Raw genomic sequence first — 6,471 nt, 5'->3', positions numbered from 1 at the left:
TCGTCGTCCCACCGGATCAGCCGCCCCGTCCTCCACCTCCAAGGAGCTGCCCCAACGTTCGCCTCGTCTATCGCGCCACCTCAATCCCCACAGCGCCGTCTTGACCTGCCCCACCAGAACCGCAGCACCCTCACCAATTCCTCCGATGAAGCGGAGGCCAACTTAGCGCCACCAAGGAGGTTCTACACTCACCGCTACATTTTATCTTTTATTCGATCTCACAGGGCTGCTGGTGCTCGAGACCGAGCAGACATGGCGTGTCTCCATCGACGACGCCGTCGCCGGCCACATCATCCACGGCGTCTCTCCCCCATGTCGTTGCTTCCTCGGCGGCGACTTCCACAACGGCACTAGTTGCAGCTGCTCCGGCTCTCACTCGCGCTGCGGCTCTGTTCTTGATGTCGGTCGCGCTACTGCACTGCTCCTGCTTTCGTTCGTGCTGCTGCTCTGCTCTTGCTCTCGCTTGCGCTGCTGCTGCTGCACGACCTCCGGCAACTATAGGAGTTGCTGCTTTAGCACTCGCTCCCGGTGCTACTGCACGACTTGCTCTCTGCTAGTGCGTTCCCTGCTCGAGCGTCTGCTGATTTAGATCACTACTTCTCTGACTAGTGCTCGAACGCCCTAAACATCTATTGCAATGCTCTGTTACTAGTTCAATCAGTTTCGACAGTAAAATTCAGTTTCGACTATGAAGTTCATTTTCTTCAGTTAAGTTCAGAGTGAACAGTACTTACAACATTTGTCGGAGCGGCCGTGGCGCAGCTGATGCGTTTTACATCTAGCACTTTTTGGTGATGTATTTTACATCATCTATTGCAGATGCACTACTAGAAATCCCCATATTTCCGACGGTGAAATCTAATAGCCGATGGACCGTCGGGTATTACCGTAATAGCCGACGGTAGTTATAATGGCCGACGGTTAGTGTCAACTCATGAGTATTACTACTAATACCCGATGGTATACCAGAATGCCTGAGGGTGAAAATCCACCCCTCGGTTATCCAACTTAATGCCCGACGGTTGATGGTAAAGCCCGACGGTTTTTCCTACACCCATGGGGATTACATGTAATGCCCGACGGGTTTCCCTACACCCACGGGGATTACATGTAATGCCCGACGGTTTTTGGTACACCCTCGGGGATTACATGTAATGCCCGACGGTTTTTGCCACACCCACGGGGATTACATGTAATGCCCGACGGTGAAATTTAATAGCCGAAGGTGAAAACAAAACTCTCACCAATGAGAGGACATGGCTGACGGTAGATATGTGCGTCTCGGTTATTTGAGAAAATACCCGACGGTGTATAGTGATAACCGACAGTTGACTTTCCCTCTCGATGGTATGTTTCAATGGACAACATATGTAGAATGACCAATGTTATATTCCAGATAATTCAGTATAAGAAGATTCCATGAACTAACATCTAGCATTGCTATTGTAAGCGGGTGCATTATGTTCTTTTTCACAATTAATATATAGGATGCTTAAAAAAATTGGTACAGGATAATACAAATATGATGTTTAAAAAAATTGCACTTACAAAAGTACTAGTTTGATAATTTCTTAGTCATGTACTTCTGTAACTTGGCTTGTACGTATCTTTAGTTTTTCTAATAAATGCAACTTTGTCTAGAAGGACCCCGACCTTCACGTATATTAATTATTAAATGCAAATGTGTCGTGAATTATTAATTACATCTTGAATTATAACGAGGATGAGTGTTTTTTTTTAATTAAGAAGGTGGAATGCTATGCATACGATCCTAGACGTACATATGATCCTTTTTGTTCGAAGCAGTGCAACCATTCTTTTTCCTCCTAACCAAGAAAGTAAAAGGGAGGCATCACCCTTTCTACAAAGAGTCTGCCACATGGAGCCACAGAGGCCTTACCGTTTCAAAGTGCTGTCGTCCCCTACATCGGTGAGGCTATGTTCGTACAATATGAACCTGTTCGTATTTTTCATCACCATTTTAGGTCCTTAGTAAACACGTACGGATGGTCATGAAGTACTAGTACTATTGTACTTATAACAAGCCCGATTTCCGTATTTCAAAACTAAAAAAGAGTCATTATATACATATGATTCTTTACGTACAATCCTTATCAGACACCACAAACACAACAAATCGACCATTAAGCGGTGGTCATTCTTTCTTCCTCGGGAAGAAAAAGGGCGATCTCGCCAGCGTCTCTCCCAAGGAGAGTTCCTTCGCCGCCGTCCTTCGGTGGCTCCCCTCCGCCGACGACCTCGGTCGTCGGTGCTAGGGGGATCGCCGGATCCACGTGTGTGTGTGTGTGTGTGTGTGTGTGTGTGGATAGTTTTAGGCTAAATTAGCTTCGTTTTTAGGTTGCTCATCGTCTTGGCTTCGACGGCGGCGATGGCGGCGCTGAATAAAGATTCTTCAAATCCTTCCACAACAAGTCGATCTGCCCTATGGTTGGGGGCGGTTTTGAAAACCAGCCCATTCAAGAAAGGATGGTGTGCCAGTGGCATCCTCGTGGTGGACATGTGTCCTCGGGCTCCACCGTTGCGACGACGTCTGCCCCAACATCGGCGCGAAGCTTGGGAGGTAGTCCAGGAGCGGATGTAGATTGTGGACTGCATCGACGACATCTAAAGACAGAACGTGTGCTGGGTTCGTGGTTGATGGATGCCAATTGTGGTTTCCTCCTTCGGCGTCTTAGTCGTGCCAGTGTGCTAGATCTTGAGTTTGATAGTATGTCCGGCGTGTTGCCTAGATCTGATTCGTCCAACAACAATGACTTCAGTTTTGGTGAGCCACCTTGGAGGTCCACAAATCTGCATATCAGTGATTGAGCCGCGTCGAGCTTGGATGAGGAGGTGATATGTCGTTCTTTTCTTCAGTGGCTGCTGTGGTCGTGGTGATGGCGGCAAGCCTTCAGATCGCTTCAGGTTTTGTAGTCGTCGCTAGATGGTCTACGGATCTGCATGCAATTTTTGTTATTTCTGATATACGTTGTAATATCATGATTGATGATGAATAGGTTGGAAGTTTTCTAAAAAATTACATAGTAAGATGAGATATTAACCCAATTGATGATGGAATCTAGGCAACACTGATTGAGACTAGGGGTGATAGTAGACCAACTATAAAAATATTCCAATTCATTAATGATATGTGAATTAGTTAGATAATCTATCATTCGGATTAATTTTTTCAATTTACGTGGGAAGAATAAAAGTATGTTTAGCAATGAAGGTGGACTCAACCAAGTATCACATTTATTCGTGTGAGCGAAGGTAGCTCTTATTATTAGGTATGTTGAGCATATACGCCTGACTCACAAGTCTCGCGTCGCCCCTCGCGCGGGCGACATGAGAGGACCCAATTCCTAGCTGCTGGAACCACCTCCTCCCCTCCCCTCTGCCGTCGCCGATGGTCGGCACTAGGCAAAACCCGTGCGTGCAACGGCGGTGGCGTAGGTACTGCTCTTCCTCTAGCGGTCTCCGCGGGGCACAAGATACCCTGAATTGTGGGGGTGTTGCTCCTAATTCGATCAATGGGTGCGGCGGCCGGATCCCGGTGACGATGTTGGTGGTGCCGGTTGGGACCAACAACTGGAGGAGGGCGGTGCGACTAGGCGTGGTCGGTGGCGGCGGCGGCAGCCGGTGAGGCCCAGATCGTCCTCGGCTAGAGACTTATTGATATATTAATTTGTAAGATTTTTATGAATAATTAATAAAGTGGTTGGGTGCATGCAGAGGCCAGTGTTAATCCTCCTTTTAAGAAAAAAGAGTGCACTTTGTCAGTCCCATCCACACATTATTGAGTTTAAAATTATGCAACGCATATTTTAAAGTGTATAAATTCGTAAGTGTTTTTAGGGATACAGTACATATTTAAGTGTGGTCAACATGTGCGGGATGAAAGTTTCAACCGACACGCGAGATGATTCTCGAAAAAAAGAAAACCAATTGGAAAAAAAACACGCGCGAAGGAAAAAAATCGAAATAGCCCACGCGGCACGAAGCCACGATCTCAACTTCCTCTAACCACCCACTGGGCCGTCGTGAACCTTGCCACCGCCCAGCTCCAGATTAGCCTCATTCCCACTCACCTCTCGATTGGAGCCTAGAGCAGTTCTCCACCCAGATCCCGTCTCTCACCCGTTGTGGCAGCGACCGACAGCACTCGGCAAGTTACGGTGCTAGGTCAGTGCCTCCTTTCCTCTGTCTCCCTGGGACTTCCTTTCTCCCCTCGCCTTGATCTCTTATTTTTTTGTATTCATGCAGAAAAGTACGGCGACTGATGGTGGCGGAAAACGGCGACTGGCCACGCATGCTGTTGTGGGAGCGGCGGCAGCACGGGCTGATGGGCGAGCGGGGGGCAGGGGGCGCAAGGCTGATGGCCGAGCGGCGGGGCGTGCTAATGGGCGGCCGGCGCCGTGGGCTGATGTTCTGCGCTGATCGGTTCTCATTCGCATGCAGGGTAAAGGAGGCGAGAGATCCACATCTCTAGCTGAACAGCCGCCCGAGGAAATGTCTCCTCCCTACCCAGCCAGAAGTTTGATCCTTCCGATCGAAGAGGTACCGTATCAGGTATCACCATAATCAAATCCCATCCATCTGCTTTTTCTTAATTCAGACATGCTGGAGTACATATGTTTCCATTCATCTGGATTTTCTATGAATCATTGTCAAAGCAGATCCCATCCACCGGTGAGATGGCCAAATTTTGATAGTTGAACTTACGTAGCACCTCTTTGGTTCCATCGTACCAATTACTCGCCAGTAATTTTGGAGTAGTACTTATCTGCAATCTAAGATTTCAACCCACGTTAATCTAGCCTGATTGATTCTGAATGTCAAATCCTTGCTAGCTAGGATGTCAAATATGTACGATTCACACAACTATGCTGACAAAACTACTACATAAGAATAGTAGTACTAGTTTAGCTTCGTACAACTACTTGTTCCAAGACATTCTAGTATCTTGTGGGTGTGTTATGTTTGCTGGCCCTGGTGTATATCTTTGGGTCGAGAAATGTGTGTGTAGGTCAGGGGGAAAAGGCATCAATTGAGGCAATGAACTGACACATATGACCCGTGGAATGGTGTATTTCCTAATGGATTGTTCTTTTCAATTCTATATATCTACAATAAGATTTTACCATGGTATTTTCTCAAAGTTGTGTCGATTTAATGGCACATATCCAGATTTCTTTAACTGATGGTAGATTTGCCATCTTATCTTGTTCCTGAATCATGTTGTATGTGTCGCCTTGGCATTTTAGTTCTCCATATAATTATTTATGAACACATAGGCGATGATGTGGATTTTAGATTTACTTACTCTTTACTTTAAGTTGATAAACCATTCCTCTTGGTTAACTTGTAGAGTTGATTACTAAAGCAAGTTATCACAAATAGCAGTGAATTGCATTCAAAGATCTAGAAGTACTAGTCTGTATAACCCTGTGCATAAAAGGTGCAAAACAATAGTCATTTTATTTTTGTTCATTTTTACTTTTCAGTTTCCATTTGCAAGACGTATGGTTGGAAAAGGATTGAAGTACTGGTGTAACACTAATAATTCTTACTAAGATGTGATTTCTATGTCAATGTGTAGATGATTCCTGAACAAGTAAGTTTGTTCCTTTTAGCTCAATTAAATGTCAGCTGCATTATATCATTTTTCATCTCTCTTATAACAAGTCTTATAGTTTCTTAGGTATTGGTAAGTCATATTGGAGATAAATTGAGTTGTGATAATGCTATGATACTAATGATGACAATGGTACCTATGGCAATGTGGCAGATTATATATATGGCGATGGGCACTACGATCAAGACGACGATAATGGTGATGAGTCTGATGATCTTCGAGTCATGCAACCAAGTGAAGTTATGAAGTTCATGGACAATTTAGCTTATGCACAATGTTTGGACCATTATATCTTAGTCATTATTTTGTTTTTCATTTGACACTTCTTAGATGCGTCAGTATGGCCAATGTAATATTGATTCAACTCATTAGCCATGTTATACTTCTTGTTGTTATGCTAAATAAAATATATTTTCTTTGATCATGTGTAGTTGTGTGATTCTGAGATGTATTTGAAAGGCCAATGAAATACTATCGTCATGAATCACAATTTCTTGGTATGCAACAACCCTCGATACAAGCAATTTGTAAGGGTGACTTATTTCCTACGGTGCAACAAACATCTTGGGTACACAATATGACCACAGGAACTTCAGAACATTGGTGAATTTATACAATTGATGGTGCTAGAAAATTCTCAACTAAAGGAATCCCCGAAGGGTTCTATGCACCATCAGTAATCATATAAACTGACGGTTTGGCACTCCTCTCAGTTATAAATAACCTTGACAGTCAAATATACCGTCGACTATTAAGAAAATTGACGGGGGGCAATAACCGTAGGAAAATAAATATCCGACGGGGAACCATCGGCTATAAGTGTCGTCGAGCTT

At 44.8% G+C, this 6,471-nt stretch overlaps 1 long non-coding RNA gene across 3 annotated transcripts; it reads left to right on the top strand.

Annotated features, from left to right (window-relative positions):
* Window positions 1-4,059: 4,059 nt before the first annotated feature.
* On the top strand, window positions 4,060-6,059 carry LOC123168780 (uncharacterized). 3 transcript variants are annotated; one of them, XR_006484507.1, is made up of 4 exons: window positions 4,060-4,185; window positions 4,267-4,572; window positions 5,508-5,617; window positions 5,792-6,059. It is a non-coding gene; the product is annotated as an uncharacterized lncRNA (long non-coding RNA). The 3 variants fall into 3 exon arrangements; XR_006484508.1 differs by lacking the exon at window positions 5,792-6,059 and adding an exon at window positions 5,705-5,788; XR_006484506.1 differs by lacking the exon at window positions 5,792-6,059 and adding an exon at window positions 5,697-5,788.
* Window positions 6,060-6,471: the final 412 nt, after the last annotated feature.

The sequence above is a fragment of the Triticum aestivum genome, chromosome 7D, assembly GCF_018294505.1.
Source record: "Triticum aestivum cultivar Chinese Spring chromosome 7D, IWGSC CS RefSeq v2.1, whole genome shotgun sequence".
Lineage (NCBI taxonomy): Eukaryota > Viridiplantae > Streptophyta > Magnoliopsida > Poales > Poaceae > Triticum > Triticum aestivum.
The sequence above is the reverse complement of the archived record's forward strand: the minus strand, read 5'-3'. Positions and strand labels throughout refer to the sequence as shown.